The sequence below is a fragment of the Ornithorhynchus anatinus genome, chromosome 12 (assembly GCF_004115215.2).
Source record: "Ornithorhynchus anatinus isolate Pmale09 chromosome 12, mOrnAna1.pri.v4, whole genome shotgun sequence".
Classification (NCBI taxonomy): Eukaryota; Metazoa; Chordata; class Mammalia; order Monotremata; family Ornithorhynchidae; genus Ornithorhynchus; species Ornithorhynchus anatinus.
This window is the reverse complement of record NC_041739.1, coordinates 12493437-12509342: the sequence shown is the minus strand read 5'-3', so window position 1 is coordinate 12509342 and position 15906 is coordinate 12493437. Positions and strand designations below refer to the sequence as shown.

The 15906-nt window shown below is 38.4% G+C and overlaps 1 protein-coding gene across 1 annotated transcript in view; it reads left to right on the top strand.

Annotated features, from left to right (window-relative positions):
- Positions 1-15906, top strand: part of TLL1 (tolloid like 1) — a 180930-nt gene that overhangs the window by 51581 nt on the left and 113443 nt on the right. The window lies entirely within an intron of this gene.

The following is a 15906-nucleotide window of genomic DNA, read 5'->3' as shown; positions in this document are numbered from 1 at the left end:
GAGTGTAAAGAGGGCGAATGAATGAAGTATGAATATGTACAGATACATTAAAAGAAAATGAAATTATTCTGATTTTTTAAAAAATCAACCTGGGAGCTAAAATGGAATTTGTAACTAAATGAATAACATTATGCTTGGTGGCAGAAGTGAATTGCTACCTTTTGATTTCTGACAAATATGCTGAACTTCTGTAAAATGGAGTAAAAGCAAACAAAAAGGCAGAATAACTAGTAAGGAAGAAAGGACATATAAGGTATCAAGTGGAAAATGGACTTGAAGCTTCTAGAGGTATACCTTTCAGGAAAGGATAATATGAAAAGGTTTTGGGAGAAGAGAAAGATATGAAAACAAATGAAAAGATGGGGAATGTTGAGTTTGTCCCTGTGGGCCAGTTTGCCTTAAAGAACTGTTCATTTCTTTATTTACACATATATTTGGAAAGCTCTTGCCCGTGTGATTCATAGTTTTTCTCATAGCTGAGAGTTGTTTTCTCATTTTGGAATAGGAAGGAGTCTATGGCTAAAATACATGATAGAATGCCTCGCTTTACTTGCATTCAGAAACTTAAGGCAGAACCCCAGTACACAAATGACTATCTTTTCTCCTCCTTATAGGCCCTTTCATTTTCTAAGAAAATAGAGCATTTAAAAAAAATAATAGTTCTGAAATTTATGTAGTAAATTTGCTGTAAAATGACATCACGTAATGTAGAGGTTATACTAGACTTATTTAATAAAGGTGTAGTTCTGTTACTATTTAGGAACTTGCAATCATGTTTGCCAAAATTACCAATGGTATGTTATTTGTAGCCACAATTATACCATAAATTTCAGTAAATACTAGGTTTAGAAGTTGACTTCCTACAGCATGATACTGGTTAGCATGATTGAGTTGTGCTGAAGGGAAAATATGGTGATCTAAAAATTAAAGTACATTTCCAAAAATAAATTTTGGTGAGCTGTATACCATTCGATGAACATTTCATTCAGAGTGCTAACTTGGTGTGGGGTGTTTAGCAGGTGATAAGAAATATAGAATAACCAAGTGACACATTCCCTGTTCCCATAGTTTACTCTTTAACAGAAAAATGGACTTCCCAAAGGTAGTCAAAAAAACTGTTATAGTTAACAGTTTTCGAGAAATGAATATATATTTCTCAACATGTAGTTGTTGACCAATATTGAATTCACGTGAATGTTCTGTAAGATAGTGCTTAGATATAAATGCTAATCTTCAAATTCAATCTACTCATTAATTTTTGAGTGTCTTATCTATGTTGCATCTAGCCTTTTTTTACAGCTTCTTTCTCATTTTCCTTCCTTTTCACTATTATTTCCTCCACAAGGGAAGGGTTAGAGGAAAGGTAAAGAGAGGAAAGTTCAAATTACCATTGTCAATTTTGTTATTTAAAAGCAGCTTTGGCTAAAACTAATAAAACATATATTAATGTCTGTCTCTCCTCCCACCCTTTTTTATGGATTTTATTAAGTATATACTAAGTGGCAAGCAGCATTCTAAGTGCTGAGTTAGGTACAGGTTTATCAGGTTGGACACAGTCCCCGTCCCATATGGTGGTAAATCTAATTTGGAGGGAGGAGGATTTCATCCCCATCTTGCAGATGAGATGATTGAAGCATAGAGAAGTTAAGTGACATACCCAGGGTCACAGAGCAGGTAATTGGCAGAGCCAGGATTAAAAACCAGGTCCTCTTATTCCTAGGCTTGTGCTCTTTCCTCTAGGCCATGCTGTCAACTCCTTATTGGCGGGGAACGTGTCCACCAACTCTGTTGTGGTTTGCCAAGCGTTTAGTACAGTTCTGTGCACACAGAAAGAATTCCCTCATGCCCATTACCCTCATCAGTTGTGCCGGACATTTAACTCCCTCCTTTGGCCCCCTGTCCTCCTCTCTCCCCCTTCCCTCACCCCGAGCAATCTGGCCACCTACGTCATTAAGAAAATCAACACCATCATGTGTGAAGTACATAAAGTCACCCCTCCCCCTCCTCCACTACTCCTCCCATCGGCCCCCTTTTCAACTTTCCCATCCTTTCCAGCAGTATCTTCAGAGAAGAACTCCTGCCTCCTCTCAAGTGCTACTCTCTCCACATGCGCTTGGGAGCAGTGTGGCGCAGTGGAAAGAGCACGGGCTTTGGAGTCAGGGCTCATGAGTTCGAATCCCGGCTCTGCCACTTGTCAGCTGTGTGACTGTGGGCAAGTCACTTAACTTCTCGGTGCCTCAGTTCCCTCATCTGTAAAATGGGGATTAAGACTGTGAGCCCCACGTGGGACAACCTGATTCCCCTGTGTCTACCCCAGCGCTTAGAACAGTGCTCTGCACATAGTAAGCGCTTAACAAATACCAACATTATTACCTTATAAAAGTTCTCACACCTTCCCTCCTTCCCTCCTTAATTACCATCTTCAACCACTCACTCTTCAGTAGCTTCTTCCCCATTGCCTTCAAACACTCCCATATCTCCCCCAACCTAAAAAACCCTTCCCTTGAACCCACAGCCCCCTCCAGTTATCGCCTCATCTCCCTCCTATCCTTCATCTCCAAACTCCTCGAGTGAGTCGTCTACACTCGCTGCCTCGAATTCCTCTCCTCCAACTCTTTCCTGGACCTCTTCCAATCTGGCTTCCCCCTTCACACCACTGAAACCACACTCTCAAAGGTCACCCATAACCTCCTTCTTGCCAAATCTCATGGCTCCTACTCCATCCTAATCCTTCTCGACCTCTCAGTTGTCATCCCCTTCTTCTCAATACATTATCCAACCTTGGCTTGACTGACTCCATCCTCTCCTGGTTTGCCTCATCTCTCTGTCAGTTCATTCTCAGTCTCCTTCATGGGTTGCTCCTCCCTCTCCTATCCCCTAACTGTAGGGGTCCCTCAAGGTTCAGTTCTTGGTCCCCTTCTGTTCTCCAAGTACACTCACTCCCTTGGAGAACTCATTCGCTCCCACGGGTTCAACTGTCATCTCTATGTGGATGACACCCAAATCTCTATCTCCTCCCCTGTTCTCTCTCCCTCCCTCCAGGTTCACATCTCATCCTGCCTTCAGCACATCTCTACTTGGGTATCCTCCCACCACCTCAAACTCAACATGTCCAAGACAGACCTCGTTATCTTCCCTGTTTTCTCCCAAACTTTCCCATCACTGTGAATGGCACAGCCATCTTTCCCGTCTCACAAGCCTGCAACTTTGGTGTCATCCTTGACGCTGCTCTCTCATTCACCCCCAATATCCAATTTGTCCCCAAATCCTGCTGGTCTCACCTTCAGCACATCGCCAAGATCCACCCTTTCCTCTCAATCCAAACTGCTACCATGCTAGTACAGTCACTCATTCTATCCCGACCGAATAAGTGCATCAGCCTCCTTTCTGATCTCACAACCTCCTGCCTCTCCCCATTTCAGTCCATACTTCACTCCACTGCCTAGATTAATTTTCTACAGAAATGTTCAGAGCATGTCATCCCAATCCTCAAAAATTTCCAGTGGTTGCCTATCAACCTCCATATCAAACAAAGAGTCCTCACTGTTGGCTTCAAAGCTCTCCATTACCTTGCCCCTTCTTACCTCACCTCCCTTCTCTCCTACATCCCAGTTCTCACATTTTACCCCTCTAGTGCTAACCTTCTCACTCAACCTCAATCTCGCCTGTCCTGCCCATCGACCCCGGCCCACGTCCTACCACTGGCCCGGAACACCATCCCTCCTCAAATCCACTGAGCAATCATTCTTCCCACCTTCAAAGCCTTACTGAAGGCATGCCTCCTCCAAGAGGCCTTCCCAGACTAAGCCCTCTTTTCCTCAACTCTCCCTCCCTTCCACCTCACCTCGACTCAATCCCTTTGCTTTTACCTCCCCCACCCACAGCACTTATGTATATATGTATATATCTATAATTGTATTTATTGATACTGATGCCTGTTTACTTGTTTCGATGTATGTCTCCTCTCCTCTAGACTGTAAGTCCAGTGTGGGCAGGGATTGTCTCTCTTTATTGCTGTATTGAACTTTCCAAGTGCTTAGTACAGTGCTTTGCACACAGTCAGCTCTTGATAAATACGATTGAATGAATTATTGGGATTGGTATGGTCAAAAGTTGTTTGATTTAAAATAATGTTTCTGGGATTTCAATTATTTGTGGTATATAATCCCTCAAGAGTAATTGAGAGAACTATGTGGTAGTGCTTTTTCTCTTTTTTACTCTCACCCTCTCCTTCTCTCTCAGACTTTCTCCATCTTCTTCCTTTTTTATGTGTCCTCCTTCATCAGTAAGAGTCCATGTTTGAGCAATAGTGTGGTGGGCATAGTTACTGGCAGGTGTTGATTTGGCTTGCTTATAGGCTCTTTGGATATGAAGCCTCCCTAATTTAACCACTTTAAATAATTAATTATTTATTTTTGGTTTTTTTAATCCACGGGCCCTGGACAGTAAGGGTTCTTTTTTAAAAAAATAAAAGAATATCCTTGGCTGTCCTTGCCAAGAGTTAAGATTATGCTTAAGCTATGTCTTTGGCATGCTTTAGGTGAGAGGCTAAATGACTTTTCTAATCATGATTCTGAGGTAGGTAATAGTTTCATTTCTACTTTGCAGTGAAGTAAGCTGTGAGTAATCGATGTGACTTGATTAAAACTCCAGAATAAGTCCATTGTAAAGCTGGAATTCTAACTCATTTATATGTGTAGGCTTATATATTACACTTTATTGTTTTTCACCACATGTAACTTACTAAATACTGTAAAAGTGTTTGATCAGATAATCCCCTAAAGTCGGTGTTATTTTTAGGATGTTTTAATAGAGTTCTAAATCCCAATAGTAATTTTGCTTGCATATGTTATTTTAGAATTATCTTCTAAGTAGCCATTATATTTTTATTTTAATCTTACTAACCTGACTTCAAATGATCCGAGTTGTAGGTGAGGTGATATTTCACCTCCGTGCTACTTTACATCCACTCTATCCATTGTCAACTTGCTGGTAAACAGTAGTTCATAATTCTTTTAGGCAATGAGATTCCCCTGCCCATATGTTTAAAGGGGCAGGGAATCTACCAGTCAGTCAATCAGTTGAATTTATTGAGTGCCTACTGTGCAGACCACTGTACTAAGTTCTTAGGAGAGAACAATTAACAGACACAATTGCTGCCCGCAATGAGTTTACAGTCTAGAGGACAAGGCAGACATTAATACAGATAAATAAATTACAGATAAGTTCATAAGTGCTATGGGGCTGGAAGGGGGGAAGAATAAAAGGAGCAAGTCAGGGCAACGCAGAAGGGAATGGGAGAAGAGGAAATGAGGGCTTATTCAGGGAAGGCCTCTTGGAGGAGATATGCCTTCAATAAGGTTTTGAAGCACTTGAGAGTAATTGTCAATTCTGTTGTACTCTCACAATCACATAGTAAACTTCTCCACACACAGGTGCTCAGTAAATACCATTGATTTAATTGATTTATTGAAGCATGGCTACCACATGAAAGATCAATCAATAAGTATTATTAATTGAGCACTTTGGTTGGGCAGAGCCTTCTACTAGGAACTTGGGAGAGCACAGTATAACAAAGTTGGCAGACACTTTCCCTTCTCACAAGGAGCTTACAGTCTAGAGGGGAAGATTTCTGGCATACTACAAAAATATTTGAAACATGAAAACACATAGAGCTGAATCTGGTGAAAAATACATTATAGAAATTTAGAGTGTTAAGAAAAAATTAGAACTTGCATGTTCAATATGGCATTAGTATTGGTTATTTCATATGGAGAAATAACCATATTAGATTGAAGATATATTGATTGTTAATTTTAAGAAGTTTTCCTTGTGTTTTCTTATGTGAGAAAATGGAGAACACATATGTGAATGTGTCAAAGACCAAAGAACCTGGAAATGGTTGGGACCTGGCAAGACATCTCACAAGGCAATTCAGATGTTTCATGTTTAGCAAAACTGAAAACATATTTACGAACTGTCCACCGCTCCCCAATTTTAAGCCACTAGTTATTTCAACACAAATTACTTCTGTGTGTTTCCTCCATCTCATATATGAAAATTATATTTTTGTCAATCACAAACCTTTTCACTTGGGAATTGTATTACTAGCATAATATTGAATTCTCATCTAGAAAAATCTCAAATTCAGATATATGGTTATAAGTGCTTCTAAATTTGGTGAAAAATCACTTTTCACCCCCCCCACTGAATAGAATCTTAATTAGGGATTTTTATCCTGTAATTCATTTTTGATTTTATTTATGTGCTTTAGTTGGCATTCCTTACCAAATGTTCAAGGATCTTGCCCTTTAACATTTGTGATTCCTTCTATAATGCATATCTCTGGAATTTCAAACACTCTATGCTACTGTGATGAAGCTAAGTACCTGGATAGGAAGTATATCTTTTAAGAGACCAAAAAATGAAATCCTTCTCTTTTCAAGCCAAGTGGAAGTAGTAGTATTTATTAAGCACCTACTGTGTGCAAAGCACTGTATTAAGTCCTGGGAAAAAGTATACATGAGAATTAAACGTGATCACTGGCTCCCAAGGGGCTCACAATCTTTGAAAACTTGGAAAATCAAAATTTTAAAACCTGGGAAAATTTTCCCATTCCTGTGTCAAATGAGTGCAATTCATGATAATGAAGAGTGTAATAAATTGGTTGTTATTTTTTCATTTGTTGAGGATGATCTAACACAAATTACTGAGGGGTCTGCCTTCTTCTCATCCTTTTATGGATTATGTGGTATTCTCGATGTTATGAAAATAAACAATACAATGTTTTCCCAGTTTTAATAATCCTAGTATGGGTATAGGATTTTTTCATACTCCAAATATTGAGCAAACATTAAATAATTCCCTGAAAAACCCTGTGTGGAAAGTATTATCATGACTGGGCCAGATTCTCAACCTATATAATTTTATGGGAATCCACAGTTCCCAGCCAGATGTTCATGCTAGAATGTGCTAAGGACTTTTGTGTCCATAAATTTGTCTGGTTTTGAATAGGAAAGGAATTTCACCCTTTTAAAACTGGAGAAACTGAGGCAGAGAGATGAGGTTTAAATTCCAAAGTTCCTGGTCAAGTGGTTGAGCACTTAGACCAAAAGGACAGTATGTCTATTGTGTTTCCGTTTACATTTGTGTAACATTTTTACTTTGCTAGAGGACTCTTCCAGATGCTTTCAAAGAATGCAATTCTAAGGCACATTTTCCTCGAGTGCCTTCCTTTCTTTTTTAATTGCATAGAAACATATACTATACATATTTGCAGACTTTAAAAAATAAAAAAAATTAAAATGGACATTACACTAAAATATATCTAAAAAAAAATTTAAAAAATAGTTTTAAGGAACAAATCTAAGAAACTACCAAAAAATGTTCTAGAACACTTTATTTTTGTTTTAGCGTCTATTCTCCATTTCTCCTCCCTTTCTTTTTCATTTACCCAATCCTTTTTAGGACCCCTCTTTGTCTTCCATTTTATCAGAATAAAATAAACACAAAAAGGTGATTTGATCTGAAATAAAATATTTTGTTCCAATCCCTTACTGAAACCTAGGTGCATAAAATCTTAGACTACAGAGTGAGTTGCATGAATTTCATTCACTGAAAACACATTCATCAGTGTCTATTTACTGAGTGTCATTTGGGGAATGACAGTTAACGTTATGGTGTGCAAGAATATCTTTGACATGGTCTAATTGATGATGAGAACTTTGATTCATGAATATATCAGTGGTTTTCTCTTTATGTTCAAAAGTCTGTGCTGGAAGAGCTCTTGATGTACTCTGAGAAATAGGTCTAGGAAATTAAACTAGGGTGACTGTCCTAGTCATTTTTTTAAAAAAGTTGGCATTTTTATATGAACTTTTTTCCTTACTTGGAAGGGATAACTTTGCACTTGATTTCATTAGAACTTTGACACAGAACAATAATTATGCCTGTAGAATTAGAGTTACAGAAAAAAAGAGTCAGATTATCCAGTAATCATCCAGTTTACTGTAGTGTCATCTAGACTGTGAGCCCATTTTTGGGTAGGGATTGTCTCCATCGGTTGTCAAATTGTACTTTCCAAGCCCTTAGTACAGTGCTCTGCACACAGTAAGCGCTCAATAAATACAGTTGAATGAATTCATATTACCAACCTCCATTTGAATGTGTAAAATTATCTCTTCATGCGGCTGTAAATGATCTCAATATTTAAATAGGAACACAGTTCAGAAAAATTTCTTTAGATGTAGATCTAAATTTGAAATACTATTAGAACTGTTGGAAAGTCAGTCCTGGAGTCCTGATTTCATTTGAACACATTCTAGTGGATAGACTTTGTCTAGCCAGTTGTCATGACAGCTTCCCAGATTTCCCAATGTGGAATCAATTAGGTGTAAGTTTGGGCATTCTTAGAGAGATATTACTGACTTTTGGGTGTTGATTTAGAATGTGTTGGGTAGATCCTAAAACTATTGTTCTAATCATTTCTGCTTTTAACTCCTTGTAAATCCTTCAGACCACACCATGTGTATTTTAGTAATGGAGTCAAAAACTCTAAAATTGCTAATAAATGGGAAAATAGTGTTCTTTTTGTAGTATGTTATGTTTTGCCAGAACAGGCCAGCTTTTTTTGTAGGCTCTGCCAAATGATTTTAGAAAAGTGCTCATATGTCCAGCTAAAAAGACAGCGGTACCTTTCATCAACCTCCATTTACTCATGCTCACTTTGAAGGCTACACTTGCATATCTTTGCCAGAGCATGCTCAGAACACATCGAGTGTGTGTTTCACAGCATTCTGGGAACTGAACTATAGTTATCCTAAAACACCAAGGAATTTTAAATCCCCACCCCTGGCAAACTTCATTAAAACTTGCCTCCGATGTGCCGCATCTCAGAATCACCTCTGCAGCTCTATTCATGGTGTTCATTAATCAGATACACATGATTCTATATCCTTCTGCTAATCATATAGGTTTTTATGAATCATGTTTATATTTTGATTGCAGGCATATGCGACCAGGTAATGTTCCTGGAAACTGTAGTTATAATGTGAATGGTCATACTGCGGGACATTATCCATAGATTTATATGCAATTACTTATTCTCTGTCCCAGAACCATTTCCCATGTGATGGCTGAGCACATCAGGTAAGTGGTCCCCTCTGTCATTTTATCCAGGGAAAGAAGCATGCAGCGAGCGAGTACGACTGTCTATAAAAATAGTAAAAATAGTAATAGTGATAGTATTTATTAAAGTGCTTACTATGTGCAAAGCACTGTACTGAAACCTGGGGAAGAGTGTATGGATGATACTTAGAAGGGTCCCTGGCTATCAAGGGACTCACAGCCTAAGTGAACAAGTTAAGGAAAATGAACATCTGATTAATTTATTTCCCAAGTCTGATTTTCTGCACTTTTGACAAATTGAAGTGACGCAGAGTACCCAGAGGATGTCCCAGACCCTTCTTTTGATTAAGGCATGTAAATGCTTCAAAAGTAAACCTACGTTTCCAACATCCTTTAAGGTTGTGTCATTCCATTAATAAAATGACTTAGAATGAAGTTGTTATATAGCCGGAAACAGCCAATTTGTCTGTGGAAACCTGAGGATCATGGTAATGTTTCTGGATAGTCATTAAGGGAAAGAGGAGAAAAGAAACCAAGGTTAAGTGCTTAGGCAGCTGAAGAGGTTAAAATCAGCTTTCTGAACCCTGTAGGTCACTGGGTCAGTAACACTTAATAAAGTCTCAAAGCAGTACCTTTAAAATATTGGAAAGAAAAAGGAACAGACATTTACTAATCTCTGGCTTCCCTGATCATTTTCCCATAAGCCATTTTCTTCTCATTTAGGGTCCCCTCATTGTGTAGAAGGAAGACAAGGATAAAAGAGCCCTCTCTGCAAAGTAATGGAAATTTTGAGTGGAATTCACAGTATCACTGTGAGATTTAGCATAGTTGGAGTATCTAACAGCTTTACTGTGGACATCTAGAGTGTACACTGTTGTTCACAAGGCAGCATGGAAAAGGAGAAGAACCGAAGAAATGAGACACAGGGTTTTATGATCACTGGCCAAAAAAATAGAGGTTTCTGAAAGCAAATAACAACACCCAGCAATGTTGGAATGCAAGTCTTTCCTGACTTGAAGCAGAATAAAAGGAGGCTACATAAAGACATAGAAAAAGGACCTTCTGTTAGGGTACTGAGGAGAGTAGTCATCAAGAAAAGTACAACTGGAATATAGAGAGCAGAAGGTTAGCAGTAAACCCAGCCTTCTTTCAGGGAGAGAAAATAAGTATTTCCCTAGAAACCAGTAAAAACATTTAGGGAACAAACAAGGAAACCCCCCCTACATTGTCAGTTGCCTTGTTAACTTTTGCACATGCATAGAATTGTAAATAATAGTGACCACTTGATGAAAATTAGAGTTTGCATTTAGTTATTTTAAGGTTCTAGATTCAGGGTTGGGGGAAAAATGAAGTTGAAACAGATCTTATATTATGTTTTATCAGTTGTACCCTAAAGATATAGGATGGATCAAATATAGACATGTGCCTTGCAGTGATGTAAAATATCTTGCAGCTTCTTGTAACATCCAGAAGCGTTGTTTCTAGGAAAGAGGTTCCCAAAAGTTGAGCTTATTCAGGTCACTGGTAGGCAGACAACAAAAGTAATATCCTTATAAAATGGCAAAGAACAATTAATAAAGTATGTACACACATATTACTAGCATTTTCTCATTATGTGAACTCATTAAGCCAGATTTTTACTAATAAGCTTTTAGAAGTGTTTGTGGGCTACACCTGGGTTGCACCTTCTGACTCTCTGGTCTCTAAATTGCCCGGAGCCATCCAGAGTTGTCCAGAGAGAGGGAGTCATAAATCAAGACTCCTTTTAAGTTCCACCACAAGTGGATCATTTTCCATTGATCTTTTCGTGCAGTGGTGCGATGACATCCTGTGAAGGGACCATTATAGAAGGGGATTGGAGGGTATTTGGAGCACCGTCTTCTTATCAGGGTGTCAGTGGAAGCCTCTAAAGGTACTGTAGAATTTTGCTGGGCTATCAGTTTTAATTTTTCTGAGCTCATCCACACCCGTTCCCAGATTTGGGACCAACTGGGAAGGACTGTAGGCAGCCTTTATGAATTGTGGGGGTAAGAAAGAGAAGTCTTTATTTTTATAATGTTCATTTGACAAACTGGATTATAACAAAGCTTAGCAGCATTACCTCCTTATACATCACACTCTCACTGGGGAAAACAAGTTAGTTGGCAACAAATAAATACGGTGAGTATGTTGTTTAGAAATAGCTGGAAGATAGAGCTGTCCAAGGTAAACATAGTCATAAAAATTGGGCAGATGCCATATAATGTCTCACTACATGATTTGGAGCATACGTGATCTGTTTTCACATTTCTTTCCCTGAATATGTTTTTTCCTGCTTCTGAAAATAATGTTAGGTGTAAAGAGAACATCGAAGGGAATCAAGTCCAGATTTTCAAAGCTTTCTTGTTATCCTGAGCTGCAGGTTTTCTGCTCTAGTCTAGAATACATTAAAGCATCAACAGTTTCTTTTACTTCATCTCCACAGCCTCAAAAATAATCCTTTCACCTGATTGCATTCTAAAGGAACAGTAGCCATATGACCCATCCTAATTCGGATTTTCATCCCATTTCTGCTTTCCACATATAGATCAGAATTTGTGTATTCGTTAAATTCAGAAGTTAATTTCAGTGTGGCCTGTTTCCTCCATTGCAGCCGGAGCTGTTGTAGATGATCTTTAGATTGGACTTTTCTAATCTGTGCAGCTTGTTTGGAATGGTTTGTTGCCATATGCAGAAATCAACCCGATTTCAATGCTTGATTTCTTAGCATTTCCCAGGAACGTACTTAAATGTCTCAGCTCACCCTCACAGAGCTGTCCGTGGTAGCTGAACGAGAATTGTCATCAGTCTGACAAGGTATGGTCAAAGGACGTATAACTTCTCTGATACTGGTAAAGACCAGTCAGCAGCTTGGTTTTCTAGATATCAGTGTTAGGATTTGGGGTAGTGGACTATTCATTACAGCTACTTAGCTGAGCTTACTGAGTGATTACTTTCTTTTAGGGTCAGAATTGAACCGCAGATAAAAACAAAAACATGCCAACTGAAACCTCACTTAAGATGCATTTTTGTACTCATTCCCAAAATAGTTTAGACCTTAGAGAATTTATCTTTCAGATCTAGAGAATGGGAATGCACTGGATACAGATATGGAAAAAAATCGGACGCAGACTGCTTGTTTTCTTTTCTTTGAACATTTGAGTGATGCTGTGAAAAAGAGATTTCTTAGTTGCCATTTTTGCATTGGGCAATATTTTTTCTCTAAAAATATTTTTTTTTCAGATTTTACAGCATATGTAAAGCTCCATGTATAATTCTTGCAAAAACATTATTCTAGCTGAATATCTATTCCCCAAATGATTTCCTTCGGTTAATGCCACAAAACCTCACCAAAGGGTATGTACTAGGACCGTGCCAATTTGATACATTTCCTTGGGAGTGTACCTAATAGTCTGTCACTTAGATGGGAGCAGACAATTGACATTTGAACCTTTTCACTCTTTGATATTGCCCTTGTCTGGGAAAATTTTCATCATGCATTCATCCCAAACAAGCAAGGACAGCCAAAGAAGCCCAAAAACCCATTCTTCACATGATATCATCATCCCTTCCCAACTCCAAAAACAATAAGACCCAAAGTTCACTCTAACTGTGGTAAAAGCATTAAACACAAGCAGTTCTGTGCTTGTCACAAATCACTGAAAAAAATCTGTCCATGTCCAAACAGTTGATTTCAGAGCTCAGAAGGTCATTGATTTTCATCTACTTGGGAAGCCGTGGAGAAAGGTGAGAGTTTTTCCCAAGACTAAATTTAATCTACCACTGAAAGGCAGCCTTTTACCAACAATTTAAGTGCCGCTTATAATCATCTCCAATCCTCTCCTAAAGGGGTCCTGTAGTATGCTTTTCCATTTTACAATTGAGTGTGAAGTTATGGAGAGTTGAACCTTTTTGTGTCATAGTTAACATTCCTTGACTCTTGTGGTGGTTTTTATCCTTAGTTCTGTTTAGTTTTAACTTTAAATTCTTGTCTATGTGCATCACATCTCTATTGCACACCAAAGGAAACTAAGATTCAGAAAAAATAATACATTCCTATCTAGGGCTTAAATGGGGACAAACTCAATAATACTTTAAAAGCCATAGCTAGTCACTTGGCTTCCAGTTGAATCTAACAACTGTCTTCACCTTTTCTCTTCAAAAATGTGACTATGATCTAGATGATTTATCTAGGAGTGAGTAGGTACTCTAAAGTACCTCTGCATTTATCTCCCCCCCGCTACCCTCCTGGTGTATTTTTTCCCAGTTCTTATTACAGTACTAATAAATAAATCATTAGTGTTTAATGTGTGCTGAGCACTAAACTAAGCACTTGGGTGAGTACAACCTAAGAATTGGTAGTTGAATTCCCAGCACTCAGTGAATTTACAGTCTTTAGAGGGAGACAAACATTATTATGAATAAATACATTGCATATAATAATAATAATTATAATGGTATTTGTTAAGCACTTCCTATGTCCAGAGCACTGTTCTAAGCACTGGGGTAGATACAGGGTAATCAGATTGTCCCACATGGGGCTCACATTTTTTAATCGCCATTTTTACAGATGAGGTAACTGAGGCACAGAGAAGTTAAGTGACTTGCCCAAGGTCACCCAGCAGACAAGTGGCGGGGGCCAGGATTAGAATCCACGAACTCTGACCCCCAAGCCCATACTCTTTCCACTAAGCCATGCTGCTTCTCATGTACATATATGTACATAAGTGGGATGGGGATGAGGGAGGGGTGGAAGGGTGACTCAGAAGGGAGGAGGATAAGAGGAAATGAGGGCTTAGTCAGGATTGTCTGTTGGATGTGATGGAGTAGGGCATTCCAGGCCAGAGGTGGAACATGGGCAAGGGGTCATTAATGAGAGAGACAAGATCGAGTTAAAATGAATAAATTGGCATTAGAGGAATGAAGTGTGAGGGCTGAGTGGTAGTAGGAAATCAGGGATGTAAAGTATGAGGGGACGTGGTGATTGAGTGCTTTAAAGCCTATAGTAAAACCTGCTTGTTGCATTCCTGGATGAGGAACCACAGGTGTTAATTAAGGAGTGTGAAAACGTGGATTGAACATTTTTGTGAACACTTAATAAATATGATTACTACTACAGTCATTAAGCCCTATTCCTAGATCTTCTACACATCTGCTATTACATCTATCCCAAATTAATGTGATGGTAAATTCCTTTTTGACTTCTACTGCTGTCACGATCGAGAAAAGTGAAATGAGAGAATTGGAGAGGAGGTTTATGTTCTGAAGAGTCCAGTGACCTGGACAAAGAGTAATTTCTTTTAAACCTGACTGATAACTATTAAGTGGTCCATCTAATAGCTATATTTGGATCATCTCATGATGGCTACAATTTAGTTCATCATACATTCTTCACTTGTAAAAACGATTCTGTGTGAACAAGGTGAGGCAAGTGGGAAAAGTTCTGAAGTGGATCACTAGACTCAGGGCAGTTTGAGAAGGGGATGAATGAACTTTGAACATTGCACTTAGAAAAAAATATCGGTAAGCCTGTTTGGAGATTATCTATTAAAAATAACATCTTCAGCATTTAAATTAATTGCCCCTATTCTAGTCAGTCAAATATAAGAGTAAATGATTTAGTTTATTCACACTTTATATCTCATCTCAAGGAGATGTTGGCTTTTTGCCTAAAGTGATTCTCTGTTCCTGCAGAGCTGGCAGGACTGGCTTTGTGCTGGAGCTACTAATTTATAGCTAACATCTATAACTACAAGTGGTTTATTACTCTACAACAATTTCACCATCTTGCTTGGAGTTTTCTGGCTCTGTGCCTCTATTCCTCCTCACCAGTCACTTGAGCATTTATGTAAAATGCTCTCTAATAGGTTGTTATGGGTAGCGAAAGTATCTGCTGATTCTATTGTATTGTATTCTCCTAAGCTCTTAAAACAGTGCTTTGCACATAGTAAACCCTCAATAAATAACACTGATTGATAATAATTGTGGTGTTTAAGTGCTTATTATATGCCAAGTGCTGTACAAAGCTGTACCAGAGTAGATACAAAGGTCACACAGCAGTAAATGGTGGAGTTGGGATTAGAGCCCAGATCCTCTGATTCAGTCCTGTGCCTTTTCCATTAGGCCACACTCCTTCATGCTTTTCTGCCTTAATTCTGCAGGTTTGTGATTAATTCATTCAGCCAAATATGATGGATTATGTATGTGGCATTCCTTCTAAGAATACCAGAAGGGCTAAAAATAATTCAGTTTGATTTCCACCCCAAGATGCCTTTGGTAATAAAATAAGTAGTATAGCATAATGAATGGATGCATTTTGCAAAGTTTTTCAGTTTTATTTACCGGCAGCCTGTTAATTAGCAGTAATACAAGTGTAGCATTCATTCAAAGCAGAATGTATGTTTACACCCTTTTATATTAAAATGAAACTTGGGGAAGGAAAATCTTTCTACCTTAGTTTAGGAAAAATAAAATAACATTTTATTATGGTACTTAACAAACGTATAAAAATATTTCAGCTCACATATCCTACTGGAACAAAGGCATGTGCTGTCTTGGCTTGGTAATGCCCTGCTGTTCTTTTAAAGAAGTCAACACCTTTTGTAATTTTTTTTATGTAAAACCTTTTAAATCTCTGGTAAATATAGTCATGATTCATGAGGTGAAACTTTGGTGAGAAGATTTTAGGGCCTGACCTAGAAAATAAATTCACTATTTATAGTGTAATATTATTTCATTATAGAAGTAGTCACGTTAATTGAG